At 39.5% G+C, this 14,058-nt stretch overlaps 1 protein-coding gene and 1 long non-coding RNA gene across 2 annotated transcripts in view; one reads left to right on the forward strand and one right to left on the reverse strand.

Annotated features, from left to right (window-relative positions):
- LOC148346270 (uncharacterized) overlaps nt 1-2,366 on the forward strand; it is a 25,496-nt gene extending 23,130 nt beyond the window's left edge. Inside the window, exon 8 of the long non-coding RNA XR_015848204.1 lies at nt 956-2,366. This is a non-coding gene — a long non-coding RNA (uncharacterized LOC148346270). The remainder of the gene's footprint in view (nt 1-955) is intronic.
- LOC148346272 (tyrosine-protein kinase Fyn-like) overlaps nt 1-11,451 on the reverse strand; it is a 26,947-nt gene extending 15,496 nt beyond the window's left edge. The window contains exons 1-2 of the mRNA XM_088324444.1: nt 11,268-11,451; nt 3,340-3,412 (exon numbers count right to left, since the gene is read on the reverse strand). The gene's annotated coding sequence lies outside the window, so the exon portion shown is untranslated. The remainder of the gene's footprint in view (nt 1-3,339; nt 3,413-11,267) is intronic.
- Between the last annotated feature and the right edge of the window lie 2,607 nt (nt 11,452-14,058).

Below are 14,058 nucleotides of genomic sequence, written 5' to 3' on the forward strand. Positions count from 1 at the left end.
TGTGTAACATCACGCTCTCGCACCTTCAGTAGCCTGGGAGGCGTCCATCTTTTTCTAAATGATCCTCACACACGAATTAGCAAGATTCCATTATCCCAGTAAAGTGGACCTTTTTTTTTAATTCATCTAAATTTCATTCACGCACTCGTTAGCACGATTACCTTACCCCAAAAACTGTCCATCTTTTTTTAAATTCTAAACCTTCAAACATTTATAAGCGGCAAAAAAGTTGCCCGAGAGGCAGCCATTTTTATGTAAAATCTTAGTAGTGCTAATGCTCTCATTAGATGCATGACTTTAGCACAAAAGGCGTCCGTTTTCGTGTTCTTTTTTTTACTGGCCTGACCACAGCTCCGTCTCCGGATGATTCAAAGAAAACAGAGCGTCCCTTTTACGCTAGGAAGGCCGTGGGGGTTCATTTCGACGTGCACGGATTAGCTAGCAGCAGCTGGTTCACTAGAAATGCCCCCCACCCCACCCCACCCCTGAATGGCGGCCTCAACCACAATTAGAGAGCGCTTGTCTTTTCCAGGGAAAACGCCTCGACTAATGTGGACGGCGAAAGGGAAAAATGCAGCCGACATTAAATAAAAAAACTAAACTTTCCAAGATTCCAAGAAAGGTCCAAATGAAAGGCGGAAACAGGTTATTTTTAGACGCAAGGCAGCTCCAGTCAAGGTCGGAGAAAACCGGGAAAGATTTTCGTGTTAAACTCGAAATTTTGTCGCTTCTTTGCTTCTTGAGGTGACGAAAAAAAGATGAATTAACTCATTCACTACCAATGTAAGTCGATTGAATGCTGTCCTTGAACCATTTAGGGAATACGGACGCATTTTTAAAAATGATGATAGCAGCGAATGTTTCTATTCGCTAACCCATCTAGCATCTGTTTTTAGCAGAGATGTGTGCTAAACTGAGATTATTTGAATAATGACTTTTTTTTCTTTCATCCAAGTTGTGAGTCGCCTTTGAGGGCTTCGTCCATCTTGACAGTAGCGTTGCTAGTTTACCACATTCCCGAGAAGTCCAAGACTACAGTGACCGACTTGGTGTTCCAAAAATGTCCAATTGGAAGCGGACGACTTGAGAGATTCCGGCCCCGCCCAGTTCCCGAAATATCCCAGAAACCCCACCGGCCGACCAAAACTCTGTTTTGAGCCAAATCCAAGAAGAACCGCCGCCGGCTCGGAAACCAAAAGTTCCACAATCAAAGTGTCACAAGAGAATGCGACTGCCTGGGTGGCGAGCGGATTTCAGATTCCACTATAAGGTTGCCGTGCCGGCTGAAGTTTCTTCTAAGACGGCGACCCGGAATGGATTCGCCCAGGTCAGCTGATGTGATTGCGGCAATTTTTGCATTTCATAATCACTTTCGGTCATTTTGTCGAGGGTTTATTTTGAAGGGCAGTTAGCAAATCTTGAAGCTATCTACGTGCACCCGAGTTCACCTACACAAAACATAAAAAACAATGCTCTCAACCAAAGTCGACTAATGAAACAAGCTGGAAATTTCAATCCAAAACCAATGCAGTTTTAAGGCTAGCCACATTAGTTAGCATGAAGGTGTAGGCCGCGTGGGCCACACGAGACAAAAATTGATTTCATGCCAATCAGAATACAGCCTGAAAGAAAGCACAAGCTCTAACAAACGACTGAACAATGCAACAGAAAATGACTGATAGACAGTACGATAGACAGTACAATGAACAATAGAACAAGAAGACTGTATAAAAGACAAAGATACACAGTACGATAGACTGCATGATAAATGGTATAATAGACGATACGATGGACAGTACAATGAACGATAGACAAAATTATAAATGACACAACAGATGGTACGATGAAGGATACGATAGAAAAAAACGATGTTAATACAACAGACAGGATGATAAGCGATAAATAAAATGATAGATGGTACAATATATAGTTTGAGAGACAGAACAATAAGTGTACAACAAAGAATGATAGACAGTATGATGAACACTAAAAATGATAAATGGTGAATGGTCTGCATTTCTATAGCGCTTTTCAATTCAATGACGATCTCGCAAAGCGCTTTACAATGTGCTTCACACTTACCCATTCACACACACTTTCACACCAATAGGTAATAGTACAATAGACAGTGTGAGAGACGGAACAATAGAAGTACAAGAAACAGAATGATGAACGATTAGTACGATAAATGATAGACATACTGTCTATCGTATGATAGACAAAACTATAGACTGTACCGTAAATTCCGGACTATAAGCCGCTACTTTTTTCCCTAACTTTCAACCCTGCGGCTTATTCAGTGATGCGGCCAATTTATGTAATTTTTCTAACAGCCGCTAGCGGCGCTCGAGTGTTGCTACCATTAACTGCCCTGTCAAAGCTATATTATTATTATTAAAGCTTTGAAAACTCTCTCGGTGTACCGTCTTTCTTTGTAAATTTGCAACTGTATATTTTTGTAATGTATTTATTTGTATTTATTTAAGACACTTATTCTGATATGTTTTGCACGGGTGAACGAAAAATGAGGGGCCTAACAAATGCGGGGTGCCGAGTTTAAGTGTAGACCGCTAAAGGTGAGGGACAGACAAGGAAAGAAGAAGGGGTAAAAAGTTGGTTAAAGAAAAAGGAGTTGCGTGAGTAAATGTGTTCATCTGATATATTTTTCCCACACTTTTTTCCTTGGATTACTTTCAACGGGACCCGGACTCTGCAGGTCTGCATCAAACCTTAAGTACCGGTATCATTTTCCGTTCATTTTGCCGGCTGTGATTTTTGGACTGTGGACTTTAATGAAGGACATTTAGTTTCAATCGCTGGACTTGAAGTCAGGTTTGGGTTAATTTTGTGTTTGTGTTACATGTTTAAATGTGGGCGCGTGCGGCTTATACACAGGTGCGGCTTGTGTATGTACAAAATCGGTTTTCCTCTTAAAATGTGGTGGGTGCGGCTTATGATCAGGTGCGCTCTATAGTCCGAAATTTACAGTACGATAGACAGTACATTAGATTGAATGGTGGACAGAACGATGGAAATACAATAATTGGAATGATAGACAATGTGACGGACAGAATGATGGACGGTATGATAGACTGAACAATACAACAATAAAAAAAAAACAATAGAACGGGAAAAAAAATAGATACAATCATCGACGTAACAATGCTCAAGAATGCAAACCTTTTATTTTGATATAAAATGTCCCAAGCCAACCAACAAGTGTATTAACGGCATGCTTGTTCGCTAGCATAGTGCCTTGGATAACTAGCCAGCATAAAACAGTCAACCAAAAAAACACGAGTTAGCTGTCCTCAAACGGACAAAATGTTTATATGGTACCTTGTATTCCTCCTTGTCAGGATCTTTATTTTCTCCACATTTCTTCGTTAGCTGGCAAAAGACAACACGAGCCCTGCGGGGACAAAGACCATGTCCATTATGCATCGTCCCCTTCAATAAGACATGAGCTCGCTAGCTTGGCCTCCGTGCCATCCCTCATCTCCACATTTTTCGTCCAAAGATAAATACGATGCCGTCGAGAGGGAGGTCAAATAAGGCAGATAAGGGAAATATTGGCGGCAGACAAGGTTGCGTCATTTTCTGCCACTGGATGCCATTAGTGTTTCATTTAGGTAAAGTGGTCGAATAAAGGCAGGTTTTCCCCCCTTTTTCACAGCAATTGAAATTATTATTTTTTTTAAAATAATATATCGTTGAAAGCCTCTTAAAACAGGCAGCTAAAAGGTGAGTGAAACAATTTTGCACCCATTTTTGAAGTCCTTTTTTGGCCACTTGATGCTGTCGTGTTTCGTGATGGTTTTGATGGTTAGATTCACAGTATTTGACCTCTTTTTTTTTTTTTTAGTTATTTATGATTTAAAGCCCCCCAGTGAGTCAAACAATGGTCTATAGATTCCACAAGATGTCATGAGCAGTGTTCCCTCTAAGCTGCGCGCGTGCGCAATCGCGCACTGCCTGCACATTCTCAGCGCACAAAGAAATCTATCCAGCGCAATGTTCCCTCTAAGCTGCGTGTGTGAGTTTTTAAAGTTTTTTGAGAACCAGCTTCTTCGGCTCGGCTCACTAAAAGGAACCGGCTCTTTCGGGTCCCAAACGGCTCTTCAGGTTGTTTTTGCTTCTTTCATCCCAACATGAACAAATATTATGTAAAATTATGCACAAAATGACTTAAAGGAAGGGGGAATAGAACAAAAAGAAAAAAATACCAAAATGAAAAAGTAGTGTAAAGCTGAGAAAAAAAAAAGGAAGAGAAAAAAGAAGGAAAATTTCAGAAAAAAAAACAGAAAAAAAGAAACAAAGGAAAAAAGTAACAGCTCGGAAATGATAAACACAATGAGACTTTTTGAAAAGGGATTTAAAAAAATGAAAAAAAAAACAGGGAAAAAGAAGAAAAAGTTTGTGTTGCATTCAAATAATTTCCAATTATACCAAGTCAATCTGGTTGCCAACATTGTACTTCCACTAAAAAATGTGATTAAATACAGTTCTGTATCGTGCAACCGACTAAATAAGCCCCCAAAAATGTTAGTATTATGCGACAAAAGATACCAGGAAAAAAAAGAAATGGAAATCTAGTGAAAGAATTGTTGTAAAAAAAAAAAAAACGTTTGTAGGCCGTACAACCTTTGCAATACATGAGTCAATTCATTCAAAAGAGAAAAATAATTTTGCATTGCCGGAAACTCGGCAGAATGTAACTTGATGTCAAGTTTTGGACATGCTTGATAATTAATTATCTTGCCACACTTGGGATTGCTGTTGTTCACTGTTGTTTCAAGCATTGCTCACTGACTTTGTGTGAACGCTCAGACCAGTAAGGAAAATTACAGGGAACATTGGTCATGAGTATTTCATGTAAGTCATTATTGACAAAAGTACATCTTTCTCTTCATATTTCACAATAATTGTCGCTTATTTTTAGCTATTTCTAATCTAGATCCCCTCAGAATTATGACAGGCTTCCTAAAGCTGAAAGCAAGTACAATTCAAGACTTTTTGTAATGCCTTTTGAAATCAAATTTAAGACACAAGTCAACAAGAAAAACACAATTGAAACAAACAAAACAAAACCCAACATGAATTACAGGAAATTTTAGACTAATGTCTTTTATTTTTTATTGACATTTGAGTCCATTTGAAAACATAGCACTCTCCAAAGTTTTCCAGATGAAAACAAAAAATAAAAAGGTTGTTTATAGCAGAGATTTTCAACCACTGTGCCGCGACACACTAGATGTGCCGTGAGAAATTATCCAATGGCACTTTTTCCAATTTTATAAAACATTTATGAATCATTTTCTGCAAATATTATGTCATTGTCAAGTGTCTGTGGTGTAAAAACTGTTGGTATTATAGATTATTTTGTATTTAAACATACTGTTCACTGTCATTGCATAACATTTTTAGTCAGTGGTGTGTCGCAAAATGTTTCCAATGTAAAAAATGTGCCCCGGCTCAAAAAAGGTTGAATAACACTGGTTTATAGTACTTCATGGATCCTCTGTCAAAAATGGCAGATAACTATTGATTCAAAAGAACTGTAAAACATAACACTGCTATAGTCATCACCAATTTTTTATGGACAATTGATGAATTTTACCAAAACGTTCTAAAATTGGATTTAAGACATTTTAATGCCAATTACGGCCTTTTCTTCAAAAATAAAGAATTTAATGCCTTTTAAGACTTCAAGGATCCACAGGAACTTTGTATTCTAAATACTTAAAGTTGTTTTTTTTTAACACTAGATGGCATTCGTGTTTCATGTTGATCGTTAGTGATGTCTAAAAAAGTCAATTTTTCCAATCCAAGCTACTGAATGTGTTTAAAAGATTTGCAGAAATCATCATCGGGCGGCAGTGGCTCAGGAGGTAGAGCGCTCGTCTTGGGATCAAGAGATCGGAGTTCGAATCCGTTACATGTCGAGGTGTCCTTGGGTAAGACACTGAACCCCTAATGCCCCCAATAAGCAGGTTAGTGCCTTACATGGCTATAGCCCGCTATTGGGAAATGTGAAGCACATTGTAAAGCGCTTTGGGAAGTCTTGACTTGAAACTTTCCATCCAGGAGGTGCCGAAAAGCTTACAAGATTTCCATTTCTTCACGTCCACTCATTGAAGTAGAAAGCCATAGTTTGAAGACCCAAAATGGGGGAATAGAATGAAAACGATTTAGAGGGAGAAAAAAAAAAGATAAATGAGAGAGATTTAAAATGGAAAGAAAAGCCACGGCCACGAGACACTGTCTTCTTTTTCACAGGAACTGAAAGCACAAAAGCTGGCTTTGCTCCCCGTTTTTTTTGCACTTTAATCAAGTCAAAATCGTGCAAATTCACGTTGCCGTGGCGATATCACAGTGGTTACGAGGGAGGAGCCATTCGGCTATATGTAGAAATAAATGTAGGAATACATCAATGTTTCCAAATGTATGGTGTAGTATCATGGATATGACACCGAGCTAAGACCGTGACTACAGTGGACGTGTAACTAGCTTTAATTCCTTCTGCTAAGGGGGAAAACTGCAAAGTACATGACAATGCATTGAGTCCATGTGCCAATAAGTTCACGACAATAAAGTATGTAAACTTAACATCGTTCAAAACTATTACAGAATAAAGTCGTTTATACGTCATCTGAACACTTAGAAACTAGCGACATTACCTTCTTCATCCTTTGACATGGATGGAGACGGATTAAAACATGCAATTGTCCTTTCAGCCTGTGTGTAACTATCAATGATAACTAGATTAGGAGCAGGAAGTGACAGGGATATCCTGGAAGTAGTATTACTCCACTATATTTTTCAACTTAAACATAGTAACTTATTTATTCAACAAAAATGGTTGCCGTAAGGACAACACATATGTACCGTATTTTCCGCACTACAGACGCACCTAAAAGCCTTTATTTTTTTCAAAATCTGACCATGCGCCTTATAATACAGTGCGCCTTATTTATGGATCAATATTAAGTCGCAAAGTCTTGCAACTAATGCAGCAGCCGCCGACTGGATGTTCCCCGAACGCCAAGTAGTCCGCCGTGTATGCTGGGATTTATTTACAGGCGTTTCATTGGCTAACCAATGTGTCAATCATCATTTGAATCGATCACTATTGGCTAAAGTTAATTGGAGGTAAAGGGGGCGGATCCTTTTTATCATTTACAGGCTGGCATAGGATAAAGCAACAAAACAAAGCCTGCAATTGGCCGAAAAAGATGAATGTGAATCACACATTGGGTTGACGGCATAGAGAAAGCATTTTTTACTATTCTGTATTTGTAAATATTTTATTCTACTGGATTTACTAAACTCACGGATATAAGAGGACCATGGTTGCACATTATTATTGAACACAACGACTTCGGTGAGCTACTTCGGCTATATATTTTCCCTGTATCTTGTTTGAGACTGAACTCGATGTTTCTGTGATAAGCGGTGCAGATAATGGATGGAATGGAGTGTCTATTTTTAAATTAAACTGAATTCCAAGTGTTTATTGTCATATGCACAGTAAAGATGCGAGCGAAAAAGAAAATAGAAACTAAGGAATGGTTGGCATTTCTTGAATCCCAAGACTTTAACCTTCCGAATGATATTTGGAATGATGCATTTGAGTGACATCGTACGGACACCGCATCCGCACGTGTTCTCGACACGTATTTACTTCTTTGCAAGTTTTCGGAATGTTAAGGGGGTAATAAGTTTGACTGAACTATCTGACTGTTTTGTCGACGTTCCCATTGTAGCGCCTTATAATCCGGTGCGCCTTATGTATGTCAAATATAGGACCAAAAACTATTTTTTCGGGGTGCGCCCTATAACCCAGTGCGCCTTATAGTGCGGAGATGAGATGAGATGAGTCATCTAGGTAACAGTTTTGTTTTTTGTCGTATGTTTCGTCGAGTGTTATGTCCTGTATTTTGTCGTGTATTTTCTCGTGGATGTTGTCATTTGCCGTATTTTTTTGTCATGTGTTTTATCGTGTAAAATGTTGTAATTTGTCAAGTTATTGGTCAAGTATTTTGTAGTGTATTTAATTCTGTATTCATTTTGCCGTGTTTATCATTGTATATTTTATCTTTTGTCATGTATTTTGTCTTTTTTGTTGTTGTGTCATTGTAACCTGTGCAGTCCTTTGAGGCATTTCCTGATTAAGGCTATCACAAAGAAATGAGACTTTTGATTACTTATACAAGCCACATCCATCCATCCATCCATTATCTGCACCGCTTATCCTCAGTAGGGTCACGGGGGTGCTGGAGCCCATCCTAGCTATCTTCGGGCAGTGGGCAGGGGACAACCTCAACTGGTTGCCAGCCAGTCGCAGGGCACATAGAGTTAGACAACGCACTCGCTCATTCACACCTAGGGACAATTTGGACCGGCCAATTAACCTGACATCCATGTTTTTGGAATGTGGGAGGAAACCGGAGTGCCCGGAGGAAACCCACGCAAGCATGGGGAGAACATGCAAACTCCACACAGGAGGTTCGATCTCATGACCTCAGAACTGTGCCGCACACACGCTAACCACTGCGCCGCCGTGCTGCCCATACAAGCCACAATATTTTACAATTTGGCTTTCTTGTCCAGCGTTTTGCAGACGAGAGGATTAAGACGTTTGAGGGAGAAGAAGAAGTGAAATCTTTCCCATGTTGGATTAGCTTTCCGGTGGAATTGAAGAAAGTTGAGGATTACGGGCCCGGCTTAAGCAAAGATTTGCAGACGCCAGATCGAGATCAACTTCCACACAATTTAAAGTCCTCTCGCTACTTGGTGCTTCAGTTATTTTTTGGTTCACTCCCTTGCAGAATTTGAATCGAATTCATTTTAGCTTTATTGTCATTGATATCAACGTATTGTGTTCTGTGGAAAGCAGGAACTGATTAGGTAGGGTGCTCTGGGTGGGTGTGACTGTGTGCACGACTTTGATAGGCTAGTCTCAGCTGTCAGTCAAACAGCAGGTGTGTGCTGCCTTTGTAGGCAATCTAAGAGGCATTGCGACCTCTAGCTTTTAGCGGCTCGTTACATTGAAAATAAATGTAACAATTAAATTGGACTCTAAGGGAAGTCTGTATCTCGCTTTTGCCAACGTCAGGTCCATTAGCTATGAAACAGATGACTCGGAGGAAACTTCAATCATCGCAGTGATCAGTCTTCTTCTGAGGACACCCGATCCTAGCGCGCAGCTCGCCGGACGCTCTCTAAATTGCTTTCTTACATTGGAAGGAGAAGACTTCCAATTTTGTTTTACTTTTGTGTAATCACAATAAAACCTTTCATTCAACTGAAATATATACTTCCGACAGCGCTTGTCTTCAGACAATCGGAACGCGAGGCAGACCACAGCTCGCGGCTGCCGATTTAGGTCGGCCATCTTTGTATCACAAACAACGCACATGGGATCCACACACTTATGCAGTGTATTAGTTAGGGGTGAGGTCGGTCCCTTTTACTGAGCCAAAAACTAACTTGGAGAAATGTTTGAGATGGATAACTGCATGCGGGCAGCCTCACCATCAACTCAACGTGCATAGGATGAATGGGAACCGGAATAAAAGTTATTTGTTCTACAGTAAGTGTTTTTAAGACGCTGCTGTTAGGTTGGTTCTTTTTCCTTGAGAGAATATGGTGAGCTTCTGGCCTTCGACTTTGTCTGATGTGACGTCTGTCACTTAGCTGTAGAAATTCGGCGTACGCAGCGGATCCCAGTATGTCATGTGTATAAATATCTATCCATCTATCCATCATCTGCACCGCTTATCCTCAGTAGGGTCGCGGGGGTGCCGGAGCCCATCCCAGCTATCTTCGGGCAGTGGGCAGGGGAGACCCTGAACTGGTTGCCAGCCAGTCGCAGGGCACACAGGGACAGACAACTCACTCGCTCATTCACACCTAGGGACAATTTGGACCTGCCAATTCACCTGAAGTGCATGATTTTGGAATGTGGGAGGAAACCGGAGAGACCGGAGGAAACCCACACAAGCACAGGGAGCCTGGTAGCTGGATTTGAACCCATGACCTCAGAACTGTGCCGCACACGCGCTAACCACTGCACCGCTGTGCTGCCCCTGTGTATAAATAATAATGTCTAATTCTTTCATAAATATCTCCTTTCCCTCTCTCTTGTTCCATTTCTTTCCATCTTTCTCTTCTGTTATCTTCTCTTCCTCTTTTTGTTCCTTTCTGTCTCCCCCTATCTCTTCCCCTCTTCCTCTTGCTCTTATTCTACTTGTCTATATCTATCTTTCTCCACCTCTCTCTTACTTTATCCCTCTTTTTTCTCACGTTCCTTCTCTTCTTTCTCTTTAGTCTTCCATTCCAAACAGGGTTGGGTAGGGTTACTTTAACTAGATTACTTTCAACTACTTTTGGATTACGCCAATACCAAATATGCTAATAAAAGACAAAAGAAACTAAATATGAATAAAATGATGACTCAACACGTGGTAAGCTTTCTTTCCGGGCTTTTATCTCTTTGATCTCCTGCAAAACTAACATCAAATGCGACAGAAACAAAATGAAAATAAATCCAAACAGCTTGCCAACATCATTTTTGCCGTTCCATGTATTCCGTTACTCCCCAAGCCTGCACAAAATGGAGTCATTTTATTCATATTTAGTTTCTTTTGTCTTTTTTTAGCATTTTTGGTATTGGAGTAATCCAAAAGTAACTGAAAGTAATCCAGTTAAAGTAACCCTACCCAACCCTGATTCCAAATGAGTTTGACACTCCCGAGCTACCCGGTGAGAAGAGAACTCATGTGTTGCCTATATGACCTGAAAGTATGACAAAGTGAAAAAAATGTATCTCAATACCGTAACAATTCAAAAACGTTGGCCAAAGGGGATGCTGATGCTGATGGGGGGAGCACTGTAGGGGGGGAGGGGGCTTGTGGTAAACAACGAAGCCTGCAGCGATAAAAAGGAAAGAACATAGACACGCAATCGCTAAGGAAAGCAAAAATATCGCTCATTAAAAGGGAGATAGAGTCATTGAAACCGTTTTATACACACGACTAGTTAACTAGTTTGCAAGTGGGTTCATCCTGTACTTCCAACGACCGAAGCGGCGTGCATTTAACACTTGTGCCACGTCCCAAAATCTTCACCCGCTTTAATAGACATGCAAGTGCTACACGCAACCACCCAAAAAAACAAAACATTAAAGAAAAAGGAGATCAATGCAGTCATTGATTGGATAGTTCACCACCACGAGGCGAAAGACATCAAATGCTCCATCTTACCCGATTAAAACGAGCTGGGATGAATCCGCAGTGATGCTAATCCATGAATAGAAGGATAAAAGTGCAAAAATAAGAAAGAAAAAGCTGCAGCTGCCGCTGTTGTTGCAGCCATCAAATCGCCAGCGACGGCGTTAGCTCCGCAGGGCCACAATGAAGCTGATGGTGGCTTCACGGGCTGTCGGAATTTGTCCACTTCGACGCCCAAGTTGAAATACTGTAACCGTCGATTTTACCAAAGTTATTTGACACAATCAGACCTAAAATCATTTCAAATTATTGATTGTTGATTGACTTTCTTCATAAATCTAACAAAAACTCGTATCACGTTAGATGCAGTGACAGCCGAGGTCACGAGTGATATGATGATCATTTTCTGGATAAAAACCTTCTCAAAAGCTTTTGCAAATAATGTCCTAAATTCAAAAATATTCGTTTTTCTAAACAACTTTAATTCACTTCTTTGGGGTTAATGAAAATAATTCAATTCAAAACATTTTTTTTTTTTGCTGAAGGCAGTCAACGTACCATACTACTTGAGTGACAGTACGAATGGCCAATCAGATTCCAAGCGGTAAAAACACAAGTTAAAGGGACAGTGTGTAGTATTTAGTGCCTCCTAAGAGTACAAATAAAACTTTTCATTCAGTAAAAAAAAACGTGGATTTGAATACTAAGCAAAAAAACCTGAACTATTATACCGTTAATTTCTATCTATAGGTTGAGAAATGTGTATGTCTTTTACACTGTGGAATCCCCACTCAAGTCGGCGCCATGTTTGTCCGGCATCCTGCTGCCACGCTATGCGGTGTGTTACTGGTCCTCACTATCTAGTGCCATCTACTGGTCAAATATTACACACTGGGGCTGAAAGCATGACAATATTCTTGGTAAAGTTCTCAAACACCAATGAAGATAACGTCATTACGGTAAAAATCATTTTTAGAATTTCTTAATTGCTTTTGATTCTATTATGAGTCTCTTAAAAAAGGGTGGATGGGTTGTAAGCACGCAGCCTCCCCATGCAGAGTTTGCATGTTCTCCCTGTGCCTGTCTAAACTGTCCCTAAGTGTGACTGAGCGAGTGAGTTGCCTTATCTGGGTGCCCTGCGACCGGCTGGCAAGCAGTTGAGGGTGTCCCTTGCCCGAAGATAGCCAGGATGGGCTCCAGAACCCCCGCGACCCTACTGAGGATAAACGTGCAGATAACGGATGGATGAATAATGTGCCATAATGATTGATTGACAGTACGATTGGCGAATCAGATTTAAAGAATCGAGTTAGCTAGCCTCGTTTGGAACATAAACGGTCTTAATATCAAATCTGAGATTTATAAACATGTTAGGAATGAATACAATACCAAAATATTATAAGCCAAACATACTGAATAAAGTATCTATCTATCCATCTATCTATCTATCTATCTATCTAGACATCTATCTAGACATCTATTTATCTATCTATCTATCTATCTATCTAGACATATATCTATCTAGACATATATCTGGACATCTATCCATCTATCTATCTATCTATCTATCTATCTATCTATCTATCATGTCACAGCGACTCGTTAGGGACACCTGCCGGATTTTGATAGCACTGCATCACTCTTGATGGTCCGTCAAACAATTGACGTCACTTCCGATGCGACGACAAACTGGAAATATTGACGTAAATATGGAAGCTGTTTGTCTTTTCGTTTTTTATTTAAGACTTGTGTATTTTAAAAGAATATTTTCACCAGTTGGGCCACGGTATTATTATTGAAAGAACTTTCTGCTTTTAAGAACCCGAACTGTTCAATTATCTGCTTGATTTAAATCGACCGTCTGGTTTAGAAATTGTTAGCGGTATCTATTTTTCTGAAGAGTGCTTTGAAGTCACGTCTGACCTCTAGTGGGGATAAGTGCACACAACAAGATGTACAAATTGTATTTATAGCGAGCAAAAGTCAGGAAACTAGTTTACTAAATATTGAAAGATTATTTTTGTCAAGTAACTCAAAATGATTATATCATGTAAATAGATAAGTAGGAGGGGGAATACAGTAAAAACCAAGCCTGTTTTATCCATTTCAGAGGCGGCCATTTTTTAGCTATTTGTCGCGTGAATATGACGTCATTGATGCGCCGGGCGACATTTATATTGTCGTTTTCGAGTAGGTCATCATCAAAATTGTTTCTCAACGGTTTCTTAAAGATTGATTTAAAGGGAAACAGTGTAATATTTGACCACTAGATGTCGCTGTATTATGTGGTGCAACCAAAATTAAGTACCTGTAACGGCAAAATGTCAACAATCAGTATACTATTTTGCTTCCGTTTTGAAAAGAAAAAAATACAATACAAAATACTATCAGGAAGAAATAATATTACAGTAATAATACATAAATCAATCTGCAGTAATACTAAAAAATGACTACAAAGCAAATTTAGTGCTTACAAACAGGGCCCTAAACATATTATTTTGATTGTCTTTGCGTTTTATTCTGAAAGGGAAAAACAGAAATCTACTTTAGCTATACTGTCATAAAGAAATATTACTACAGAAGTATTACAAAAATACTGCTACGGGAATACGACCAAAATCTCACTCCAGTAATACTACAAAAATATAAGAACAGTAAAACTACCAAAATATTCAAATATAGTCCTTAAAACAGGGGCCTAACATTTATATTTGATCTACAGATATACTACCAAAATCATACTACAGAATAATGACACAAATACTGCTATATAAATAGTACAAAAATACTACTGCATTGATACTACAAAACAAATGTACTACTA

The sequence above is a fragment of the Urocampus carinirostris genome, chromosome 20 (assembly GCF_059441175.1).
Source record: "Urocampus carinirostris isolate Australia breed hairy pipefish chromosome 20, RoL_Ucar_1.0, whole genome shotgun sequence".
Lineage (NCBI taxonomy): Eukaryota > Metazoa > Chordata > Actinopteri > Syngnathiformes > Syngnathidae > Urocampus > Urocampus carinirostris.